This window comes from Tamandua tetradactyla, chromosome 11 (assembly GCF_023851605.1).
Source record: "Tamandua tetradactyla isolate mTamTet1 chromosome 11, mTamTet1.pri, whole genome shotgun sequence".
NCBI classification, from domain to species: domain Eukaryota; kingdom Metazoa; phylum Chordata; class Mammalia; order Pilosa; family Myrmecophagidae; genus Tamandua; species Tamandua tetradactyla.
The window spans coordinates 88,854,417-88,867,132 of NC_135337.1; the positions used below are offsets into that span (position 1 = coordinate 88,854,417).

General features: G+C 42.9%; 1 pseudogene; it reads left to right on the forward strand.

The window, feature by feature from the left end:
• The first annotated feature begins 8,083 nt into the window (after positions 1–8,083).
• On the forward strand, positions 8,084–10,663 carry LOC143650973 (26S proteasome regulatory subunit 4 pseudogene; annotated as a pseudogene).
• The last annotated feature ends 2,053 nt before the right edge of the window (positions 10,664–12,716 follow it).

A 12,716-nucleotide genomic window follows, 5' to 3' on the forward strand; every position in this document is an offset into this window, starting at 1 on the left:
GGCCATAGAAATGTCCAAACTAAGGCATCCAGAGAAAGATACCTTAACTCAAGGAAAGCCAATGAGTCTGGGACACCTGTGTCAGCTGGGAAAGCACATGGTAATGTGTACTAGCTTTCTCTCCTGGCTTCTTCAAACGGCTTCCCTGGGCATTTTCTTTCTGCATCGCCAAAGGTCTCTGACTGTGTGGGCTCTGAAGCATTTTCCAAAATCATTCCCACTTACAGGACTCTAATAAGTAAAACACCTTGAATTGGTGGAGACACAACTCCGTGGAAATCACCTAATCAAAAGGTACCACCCACAACTGGGTAGGTCACATCTCTAGGGAAGTAACTTAGTCAAAAAGATCCCACCCAATAATATTGAATGGGGATGAAAAACATGGCTTTAAACAACAGTTTCAAACCGCACACCATGGGAGAGAACAGGTGGAAACTGCCTCACCTTTTATGACCTAGGCTCAGAAATTACATTGTATCACATTTGCCAAATGCTCATGGTTGCATTAGTCACAAAGGTCCACCCAAAATCCACCTCTTAATGGGAGAATGGCAAGGGCAAATGATAAGAAAAGTGCATGGAATGGGGGAGGATGTTGTAGCTAACTTTGGAAATTGAAATCTACCATGGCACCTTTTATCAAATGTTGAGAACACATGAAAGAACATTTTGAAATATGTGTACAATCCACCCTGTATGAGAAAAAGAATATTTCTGGTATCCTGGAAGACCCTATCATCTTTATCCCCACCTCAAGGTAACCACATTCTTGAATTTTGCTCTAGCATTCCCATACGTTTATATCCCTAAATAATATATTATTTGTCGTAGTCATAGTTCATTCATTTTCACCATGGTGCTGGTTTGAAAGGATGTATGTACCCTGGAAAAGCCATGTTTAATCCTAATCCCATTTTGTAAAGGCAGCATTTCCTCTAACCCCTATTCAGTACTGTATGTAGGAAACTTTAATTAGGTTATCTCCATGGAGTTGTGATCATTCAAGAGTGGGTGTTAAACTGCATTGATTGGAGACACATTCCAGGTGGGTCTTGATTACTTGACTGGAATCCTATAAAAGGGGAAACATTTTGGAGAAAGCTAGAGAGTCAGAGAGAGCAGAGAACGGCAGAGCCACGAGAAAGCCACAACAGAGAATGCCACAGAGAATCTACCAGCCAGTGACTTTTGGAGATGAAGAAGGAAAACACCTCCTGGGGAGCTGGAGAGGAAGCTAGTGGATGACGCTGTGTTCACCATGTGCCCTTCCAGCCTAGAGAGAAACCCTGACCGTGTTCACCAGGTGCTTTTCCACTGGAGAGAGAAACCCTGAACTTCATCAGCCTTCTTGAATCAAGGTATCTGTCCTTTTCCATAGACTTGCTTTAATTGGGACATTCCACAGTCTAAAAACTGTTAACTTGCAATTTATTAAATTCCCCCTTTAAAAGCTGTTTCATTTCTGGTACCTTGCATCCCAGCAGCTAGCAAAAATAGAACAACTATTGTACAGTGAATGCCCAGGGATTGATTTATCCATGGTCCCGTTGAATGATGTAGCTATTTCTAGTTTGGAGACTACCGTAATCCCTGCTTCCATGAGCACTCTTATACATATCTCTCAGGACACCTGTGCAAGAGTTGGTCTGGGGCTTATAGATGGGGGTGGAATTGCTGGTTCAGGCCAAATCGTTTTCCAAGGTGGTTGTACAATTCTACACCTGTAGAGCATTCCAGTTCCTCCACCACCCCACCAACACTGGCTTCCACTGCCTGCATCCCAGTTTCCTCTCTTTAGAGACCCCTGGTCAGAGGGTGAAAGCTCTCCCTGATTCAATGTTGCCTTGAACAACATTGTTGTTCGAAGACCCAATTCACAACAAGGCCACTTCTTCCCTAATAATCTAATTACAAATGGGTTCATACCCGCAGGAATGCCAGTTTTGCAGGGGACGTGATTCCCAATACCATCAAGGGGCAAGGGAGCTGGGTTTTTTCACCTTAACCCAAGCCCTAACCATTAGATGGACTTTTCCTACCTTTCACAACCTTGACGCTTTTTTAATGTCCTTTTTAAATTGTAAGATATGACATATATACAAAACAAAGAAGAAAGCAATAATTTTCAAAGCACACTTCAACAGTAGTTACAGAACAGATTCCAGAATTTGTCATGTGCTACCATTCCACCATCTCAGATTTTTCCTTGTAGCTGCTCCTAAACACTGGAGGCTAGAAGGAATATTAATATAGTGATTCAGCAGCCATATTCATTTACCAAATCCCATTCTGTCTGTTATACCTCTTCCTTCTCCTCCCACTCTATAGGAATCTTTGGGCAATGTCCGTTCTAACTTTTCCATGTTGAGAACGGGTGCTGACACTAAAGGGTAGGGGGATATAATTAATTGATAATCCTGGAGAGGCTGGTCCCTTTGGGTTTCAGGATTTTTCTGATCTAAGAACTCTGGGAATTATAGCTTCCAGGAATGCAAACTCAGTGCATGAAACGTTTATAGAGTCTCAATTTTCTCAAGAGTCAGCAGGAGTGATGTGGGCTGGAGGTTAGCAAACCATGGCAATTAGCAAGAACTAACTGAAACTTGTGTAAGAGTAGCCTCCAGAATAACCTCTCAAGTCCATTTGATCTCTCTTGGCCACTGATGCTTTATTTTATTACACCTCTGTGCTGGTTTGAAAGAATGTATAGCCCTTTGAAAAGCCATGTTTTAATCAAAATTCCATTTTGTAGTGGCAGAATAATCCCTATTCAATACTGTATGTTTGAATCTGTAATTAGATCATCTCCCTGGAGATGTAACCCAATCAAGAACAGTTGTTAAGCTAGACTAGGTGATGACGTGTCTCCACCCATTTGTGTGGGTCTTGATTAGCTTCTGAAGTCCTACAAAAGAAGAAACATTTTGGGGAATGGAAGAGATCCAGAGAGAGCAGAGCAGAATGACTTAGCCGTGAGAAGCAGAGTCCACCAGCCAGCGACCTTTGGAGATGAAGAAGGAAAATGCCTCCTGAGGAGCTTCATGAAACAGGAAGCCAAGAGAAGAAGCTAGCAGATGATGCCGTGTTCACCATGTGCCCTTCCAGATGAGAAAGGAACCCTGACCGTGTTTACCATGTACCTTTCCAGATGAGAGAGAAACTCTGACTGTGTTCACCATGTGCCTTTCCAGATGAGAGAGAAACCCTGAACTTCATTGGCCTTCTTGAAGCAAGGTATCTTTCCCTGAATGCCTTAAATTGGACATTTCTATAGACTTGTTTTAATTGGGACGTCTTCTCAGCCTTAGAACTGTAAACTAGCAACTTAACAAACTCCCTTCTTTAAGAGCCAATCCGTTTCTGGTATATTGCATTTGAATTTACAGCTAGCAAACTAGAACAACCTCTCTCCCCACCTTGGTCTGGAAGGCGTTATCAATCCCATAGTGCCAAGACCAGACTCATCCCTGGGGGCCATGCCCCATGGTGACCCTGACTCTTTTGAAGCGTGCTGAGCATTTATTTTGTAGAGCATCCCTCAGTTTGGAATTGTCTGATGTTTTCTCACGATTAGACTGGGGTTATGGGTGTTGGGGAAAGAAAACCCCTGAGGTGGTGTCATAAAACTGACTGCTAAAACAAATACCATGCAATGGGTTGGCTTGACAACACAAATTCATTGGCTCATGGTTTCAGAGGCTAGAAGACTTTCTTCCTTCCACAGTTGACTGTCTTTGGGGTTCTTTGGCTTTTCCGTCACATGGAAATGTACATGACGGCACCTTCTTTCTCTTCTGGGTTCCACTGACGTCCACTTCTGGCTGCTCCCTCTGGCTTGATCTCTGTGACCTTCCCTATAAAACCTTCAGTAACAGGATTAAGACTCCGCTTAATTCATTTGGGCCACACCTTAACTGAGGTCACCCCATCAAAAGGTGCTACTATGGTTCACACCCACAGGACTGGGTTAAGATGAAAAACATGTGTTTTTTTCTAGGGTACACAACTCCAAGCACCACAATCCCTCTTCACTGTACCCCATCAGGGATTAGAAATATGTCATCTCTAGTAAGGTTAGTTCTCATCTTTAGATTACAGTGGTGTTTGCCAGGTTTCCCCACTGATAAATTGCTATTTTCTACCTAATATATCCATGATGGGGGAGAGATCCTTTGAGACTCAAAATGTCCTGTTTCTCCTAAAAGTTTCACCTACTCATTTCACAACCATCGGTGGATTCTGCCTGCAGCAATTATTACCGGTGTTTTAATGGTGATTTTCTATTTCCCTCATGCTACGTTTATTACGATTTCTTCAGTAAGTAAGATTTGTCTCTCCTCGCCTCACCCTCCCCCCACCCCCCGCCGTATACTTGCTTATTCAATACTTTATGGATATCAGTATGGATTGGCAGGTATTTATTTTATGCTGTGGGTTATAATCCAATACTATCGTTAATGATTTTGCGGCTTGAATTGTTTCAGCTTTGGTCAACTGGGGCTCCTTCAGGGAGGTTCTTGTGTTCCTTTTTGTTTTCCTTTGAGCCATTCCTCATTTTCGGGCACACAAAATACTCCAGGCTTATTTCGTGTTTCCCTTTCCCCAGCCCTGGAATCAATCAGCTCTTCACGAATGCCTGGCTCCTGTGATTGGAGAATGGGATTCCCCTTTGGGGTATGCTGAGAACGGGGGAAAATTCAGCTTCCCCATGTTGAATTCTTGATATTCTCACAAGCAATGTGGACAACCAAAGCTATACACTGAGCCCCTAGTCTTGGGGTTTGTTCATATGAAACTTAACCCCACAAAGAATAGGTCAAGCCTACTTAAAATTAGGCCTAAGAGTCACCCCCAAGAGAACCTCTTTTGTTGCTCAGATGTGGCCTCTCTCTCTCAGCCAACACAACAAGCAAACTCACTGCCTTTCCCCTGTCTACGTGGGACATGACTCCCAGGGGTGTGGACCTTCCTGGCAACATGGGACAGAAATCCTAGAATGAGCTGAGACTCAGCATCAAGGGATTGAGAAAACCTTCTTGACCAAAAGGGGGAAGAGTGAAATGAGACAAAGTGTCAATGGCTGAGAGATTCCAAACAGAGTCGAGAGGTTCTCCTGGAGGTTATTCTTACTCATTAAGTAGATATCACCTGATTATTCAAGATGTAATGGAGAAGCTGGAGGGAACTGCCTGAAAATGTAGAGCTGTGTTCCAGTAGCCATGTTTCTTGATGATGAGTGTATAATGATATAGCTTTCACAATGTGACTGTGTGATTGTGAAAACCTTGTGTCTGATGCTCCTTTTAGCTATTATATCAACAGAAGAGTAGAACATATGGAATAAAAATAAATAATAGGAGGAACAAATGTTAAAAAAAAAAGAAAGAAACCAAATGCGGGTGTCCAGGTGTCCCTCGTTACTGGATGTCTTAGTTCTGCAGAGCTGCTATGACAAAGAGCACATGGTGGGTTGGCTTAAACACAGGGATTTATCAGCTCACGGTTTTGAGGCTCAGAGAAGTCCAGAAGCAAGGCCAAACTTTCTCCCCAGAGTCTTTAATGTTCTGGTGCCATTAGGGGGCAATCCTTGGGATTCCTTGGCTTTCCCATCACATGGCAAACCCTTCACCCCCACCCCATCTTTCTTGCTTCTGTGGCTTCTGGGTCCTCTTTATATAAAGGCCTTCAGTTGCAATACGGATTGAGACCCACCCTATTCCGTGTCACCATAATTTAACTAAAAATAACATCTTCAAGAGGTCATATTTATAATGGGCTGATACCCCCGGGAACACCAATTGAAAGCGTGTGTTTGTTGGGGTACACGATTCACACCACATGGGGTGGCATGACGGGACATATTTTATTCCACAGTTTGTTTGCTTGGGTCATATCTTTTAAATAGTTAGACATATAGTAGGGAGGCCTCTGATAATCTGAAGTTTAGGCTCAGACCTGACCATCTATCCCTTTTTCCCGTATCCCAGCTTCTCGGCACCTCTCCTGCTACAACAAATAATGCTGAGGTTCTCCTATACTAAAGCTCACATGCCCTTTGGAGCCTCTTTCTCTCCTTGATTTCCCTATTTCCCTCAGAAGCAATAGAGCACAGAGGTTTACAGCACGGACTCGCCATATTTCTGACTGGGCTTCACTTTCCAGAACCGAATTGTCAGCCCTCGCCTTTAGTAACCTTGTATTTATGTTTTTACAAAGCACACAGAAATGTACATGCATTTATCTTATTCTTTATATCATGTGCATCTCAAAATATACATGGAAACTAGGCATCAGCAGGATGCGACAAGGAAATGGAACCAGAAATGATCATTTTCGTCCACACCCGATATCTTGGTTTGCTAAAGTTGCTGGAATGCAATATACCAGAAATGGGTTGGCTTTTACAATGGGGATATATTAACTTAAAATTTACAGTTCTAAGGCCATGAAAGTGTCCCAATTAAGGCATCAACAAGGTGATACCTGGGCTCTGAAGATTGGCTGCTCTTATCTGGGGTGCCTCTGTCAGACAGCAAGGCACATGGCTTGTGTCTGCCCTTATTCCCAGGTCTCATTGCCTTCAGCTCTGCCGCCAGTAGCTTCCTCTGAGCATCTGTAGGTCCTCTCTTAGTATCTCCAGGGTTTTTCTCTCTCCAAGCTCTCCGGGTATCTCCCTCTGAGCTTTCTGGGTTTTCGGCCTTTTATCCTCATAAAGAATTCCAGCATAGGATTAAGACCTATCTTGAATGGGTAGGTCCCATCGCAATTGAAAGAACCTTATTAAAATGTCCCACCCATAATAGGTTTGCACTCACAGGTGAATCCACTGCCCTCCCACCCTACGTGGGACATGACTTCCAGAGATGAGCTGGGACACAGCATCATGGGATTGAGAAAGCCTACCTGACCAAAAGGAGAGAGAGAAATGAGAAAAAGTGTCAGTGGCTGAGAGATTTCAAACATAGAGGTTATCCTGGAGGTTATTCTTAAGCATTATATAGATATTTCTTTTCAATTTATGGTGTATTAGAGTGGTGAAAGAGAAGTGCCTGAAATTGTAGAGCTGTGTTCTAGTAGCCTTGTTTCTTGAAGGTGATTGTATAATGGTATAACATTTTGTGCTGGTTTGAAAGGATGTATGTACCCTAGAAAAGCCATGTTTTAATTCTAATCCCATTTTGTAAAGGCAGCCGTTTCTTCTAATCCCTATTCAGTACTGTATGTTTGAAACTGTAATTAGATCATCTCCCTGGAGATGTATCCCAATCAAGAGTGGCTGTTAAGCTGAATTAGATGTCTCTCCACCCAGTCTAGGTGGGTCTTAATTACTTTACTTGGATCGTATAAAAAAGAGTAAACATTTTGGAGAAAGAAGGAGATTCAGAGAGAGCAAAGAATGCTGCAGCAACGCGAAGCAGAGAGTTCACCAGCCAGTGCTTTGGAGATGAAGAAGGAAAACACACGGGGAGCTTCATGAAACAGGAAGCCAGGAGAGAAAGCCAGCAGATGACCCTGTGTTTGCCATGTGCCCTTCCAGCCGAGAGAGAAACCCTGACTGTGTTCGCCATGTGCCTTTCTACTTAAGAGAGAAACCCTGAACTTCATCGGCCTTCCTGAACCAAGGTATCTTTCCCTAGACGCCTTAGCTTGGACATTTCTGTAGACTTGCTTTAATTGGGACATTTTCTTGGCCTTAGAACTGTAAACTAGCAACTTAATAAATTTCCCTTTTTAAAAGCCATTCTGTTTCTGGTAAATGCATTCCAGCAGCTAGCAAAACAGAACACATTTACAACGTGACTGCATGATAGTGAAAACCTTGTGTCAGATGCTCCTTCTATCTAGGGCATGGACAGATGAGTAAAAAATATGGTTAAAAAGTAAACAAATAATAGGGGCAACAAAGGTTAAAATAGATTGGGTAGATAGAAATACTAGTGGTCAATGAGAGGGAGGGGCAAGGGGCATGGTATGTATGAGTTTCTTCTTTTTATGTTTTTTTCTGGAGTAATGCAAATGTTCTAAAAAATGATCACGGTGATGAACATACAACTATGTGATGATATCATGAGGGATCGATTGCATGCCATGTATGGAACGTTTGAATGTTAAGAATGTTTGTGTTTATATGTTGATTTATCGATAAAAATATTTTTTTTAAAATAAAAGAACATGGCCTTGGCCAAAGCAAAATGGATCAAAGTCAGAGTGGTGGTCCTGGGCCTGGAGGTGGCAAAAACGATGACAAGGACAAGACAAAGAAAAATGAACCTCTGTACCAAGTAGAGTGGGGAAAAAGAAGAGGAAAACAAAGGGATCCGATGCTGCCAGGAAACCATCGCTGGTGACACCTCACACTCAGTGCCGGTTAAAATTGTTGAAGTTACAGAGCATTGAAAGATTATCTTGTCGTGGAGGAAGAATCCATTAGAAATCAGGAACCAAAGAGATGATTAGAAGAAAAGCAAGAGGAGGAAAGAGCAAAGGGAGATAATCTGAGGAGGCCCCAATGTCCGTAGGAACCTTGGAAGAGATCATCGATGACAATCATCCCGTCGTAGCTACTTCAGTGGGCTCGGAACATTCTTTCATTTGTGGAAAAGGATCTACTGGAACCAGGCTGCTCTGTCCTGCTCAGGGGCCCTGACAGATGACACCAACGCCCTCGTCACGGCGGTGAAGGTGGAAAAGAACCCCCAGGAGACCTACGCTGATATTGGCAGGTTGGACAACAAAATTCAGGAAATTAAGGAATCTGTGGAGCTTCCTCTTACACATCCCCTAATATTTTCCTTTATTTATTAATTAAAAAAAATTTTACAACGAACAAAAACATTCTTAACGTACAATCATTCTGTTCTACATATATAATCAGTAATTCACAATATCATCACATAGTTGCACATTCATCATCATGATCATTTCTTAAAACATTTGCATCAATTCAGAAAAAGACAACAGAAAAAAAAGATTATACATACCATACCCCTTACCCCTCACTTTCACTGATCACTAGCATTTCAAACTAAATTTATTTTAACATTTGTTCCCCCTGTGATTCATTTTTATTCCATATGTTCCACTCATCTGTTGACAAGGTAGATAAAAGGAGCATCAGACACAAGGTTTTCACAATCACACAGTCACACTGTGAAAGCTATATCATTATTCAATCATTGTCAAGAAACATGGCTACTGGAGCACAGCTCTACATTTTCAGACAGTTCCCTCCAACCTCTCCATTACATCTTGGATAACAAGCTGATACCTACTCAATGCGTAAGAAGAACCTTCAGAATAACCTCTCGACTCTGTTTGGAATCTCTCAGCCATTGACACTTTGTCTCATTTCACTCTTCCCCCTTTTGGTTGAGAAGGTTTTCTCAATCCCTTGATACTGAGTCTCAGCTCATTCTAGGGTTTTTCTCAATCCCTTGATGCTGAGTCTCAGCTCATTCTAGGATTTCTGTCCCACATTGCCAGGAAGGTCCACATCCCTGGGAGTCATGTCCCATGCAGAGAGGGGGAGGGTGGTGAGATTGTTCATCATGTTGGCTGGAGAGAGAGGCCACATCTGAGCAACAAAAGAGGCTCTCTTGGGGGTGATTCTTAGGCCTAATTTTAAGTAGGCTTGACCTATCCTTTGTGGGGTTAAGTTTCATATGAACAAACCCCAAGACTGCACATCCCCTAATATTTGGAAGAGATGGGTATTAAGCCCCCTAAGGGGGCCATTCTCTATGATCCACCTGGCATAGGAAAACCGTTGTTAGCTGAAACAGTAGCCAACAAAATCTCGGCTACTTTCTTAAGAGTGGTTGACTCTGAACTTATTCAGAAGCACCTAGGAGATGGATCCAAACTTGCACAGGAATTATTTCGAGTTGCCGAAGAACTTGCACCATTCGTTGTGTTTATTGATGAAACCGATGCCATTGGTACAAGAAGACGTGACTCAAATTGTGGTGGCAAGAGAGAATTCAGCGAACTCTGTTGGAACTGTTGAACCAGCTGGATATTTGATGCAAGGGGAGGTGCGAAAGTTATCGTGGCCACAAACCAAATGGAAACTTTGGATCCAGCTCTTAGCAGACAAGGCTGTATTCACAGGAAGATCGAGTTTCCCCCCGCCCAGCAAGACGAGCAAGAAGCACATCTTCCAGATTCACATGAGCAGAATGACGTTGGCCAACGATGTAATCTTGGATGACTTGATCATGGCTAAAGATGACCTCTCTGACGCTGACATCAAGGCAATCTGCACAGAAGCTGGCCTGATGGCCTTGGGAGGACATGGAATGAAAGCAACAAATTAAGACTTCAAAAAATCTAAAGAACTGTTCTTTATAAAACAAAAAACAAAAAAACAAAACAAGAAGGTACCCCTGAAGGGCTGTATCTCTCAGTAAGCCACATGCCTCCAAGAAAATGGTTAGGCATTTTCCCAACCCCGCAGAGGATGAGGTTGGGGAAGTTGACCAGGAGAATCCATATTCCAATTGTTTCTTTTCCTTTTTTTTTTGCACAGGCAGGCACCAGGAATCGAACCCCGGTCTCTGGCATGGCAGGCGAGAACTCTGCCCCTGCGCCACCATCACCTGCTCTTCAATTGGCTTTTATTATCAAAACATTGTGTGTCTTTTTTTAGTGTGATGTGTAGGACGTCCCTTGGGTTGCCTTTGTCTGTTGCTCACTGCAGCACTGTTTCCCAGTTAAGCATACTCTTTCAGAAGTTAAAAAAGAACATGTTTTTTTCTGGGGTACGTGACAGCTCCAAACCCACACACTTGACTTTGGAGATCACCAAGTCTGAACATGGAAAGGTCTGAGTTCAGTCTTCGCCATGGCCCAAATGGCCCATCCCCCATATGGGTCCCCCTGTTTTTTTGTGTAGTGATGGATCCCAATCTTTATCTGCATGTACAACAGCCCAGCATAAAGGTAGCACTCCTCAGCTGCCCGACCTTTTGGCAAAGGGTGGGACCTGGTCTCGTCCACACTGCTGCTTGGAAGGTGAATGGGGCAGAGAACCATTTCAGAGCACCGGGGTGTGGGTCACCAAACACCAAGGAGAAGGACAGGAGACTGGGTCTCCAGGGCACTTTGAATCTCAATCGCCAAACCAGCCCCAAGAACTGTCCTCTGGCACATCACACGAGAAACAAGCCTTTCCCCTCGTTTGAACCACTGTCAATTCCTGCCACCAAGCCTGCATACAAACCCCTTCGATATATATCATGATTTATAGATAGCACTTTTAAATGCAGCTTTTGAATTTTTCACTGACTTTGATTAAAATAAATTTATTGCGGCAACATGTACAACCGGACATTTCCTATTCTAACTACATTCAACTTTTTGATAATTTTTAAAATAAGTATTGCATTTCACAAATAAGTATTGCATTTAATATTAAAATATATGATATATGAATGGACAATAAGCAAAGAAAAAGATGGTCAACATTGTTAGTTATCAGGGTAAGGCTGATTAAAACTACAATGAGATATGACTACATAACTATACACCTATTAAAATATGACTAAATTTAAAAGACTGAGCACACCAAATGTTGACAAGGATGGAGAGGAATTGGAAATCTCACACAAGCCTGGTGGCAGTATAAAATGGTAGAGTCACTTTGTATGGAGGTTTGGAGCCATGCGCACCTAAGAAAAATACATTCTTAAACTTAATCCATTCCTGTGGGTGTGAACTCATTGTAAGCAGGACCTTTTGATGAATTGGCTTTAGTTAAGGTGTGGGCCAACTCACTTAGGATGAATCTGAATCCTACCATTGGAGAGAAAACTATGGGAAGCAGAAGTTAAAGGTTAATGGAACCTGGAAGAGAACTGATAGGCCAGGAGAGGCCACCACGTGCATTTGTGGAAAGTAGGACTTTCCACAGATCCTTTCTGGATAACTTCATCTCCAATCCTCGCTTGTCATATAAGGGCTGACTGCTTCTCTGTTCTGTTAAATCCTCATACAAGGCCCATAGTAGTTAGATTCAGTTGTCAGTTTGGCCATGTGAAGGCACCTAGTTCTGTTGCTGTGGCCATGAGGCAATGGTATGTGAACCTCATCTGTTGCTAATTACATCTGCAGTCAGCTAGGAGGCGTGCCTATTGCAGTGAATGATGTTTGACTTAATTGGCTGGTACTTAAATGAGAGAGCACAACATAGCACAGCCCAAGCAGCTCAGTATACCTCATCTCAGCACTCGCAGCTCAGCCCAGGCCTTTGGAGCAGCAGAAAGAAATCACCCCAGGGAAAGATGTTGGATTCCAGAGGCCTGGAGAGAAGGCCAGCAGAGATCATCCTGTGCCTTCCCATGTAAGAAAGAACCTCAGATGAAAGTTAGCTGCCTTTCTTCTGAAGAACTAATGAAATGAATCCCCTTTTATTAAAAGCCAATCCATCTCTGGTGTGTTGCATTCCGGCAGCTAGTAAACTAGAACAGATTTTGGTACCAGAAGTGGGGTGCTGCTGCTGTGACTTGCAAATATCAAACATGTTGGAATGGCTTTTTAAATGGATAAGGGGAAGATTCTGGAAGAGTTGTGAGAAGCCTAATAGAGAAGGCCTAGAATGCTTGAAGAGATTATTGGTGTAAATGGAACCACTGCCAATCTGGACCAAGGGGGTCACAAAGGGACAAATTGGAGTTTTCAGAATGAGAACCATGGAAACTCGGATCTGAAGCCAA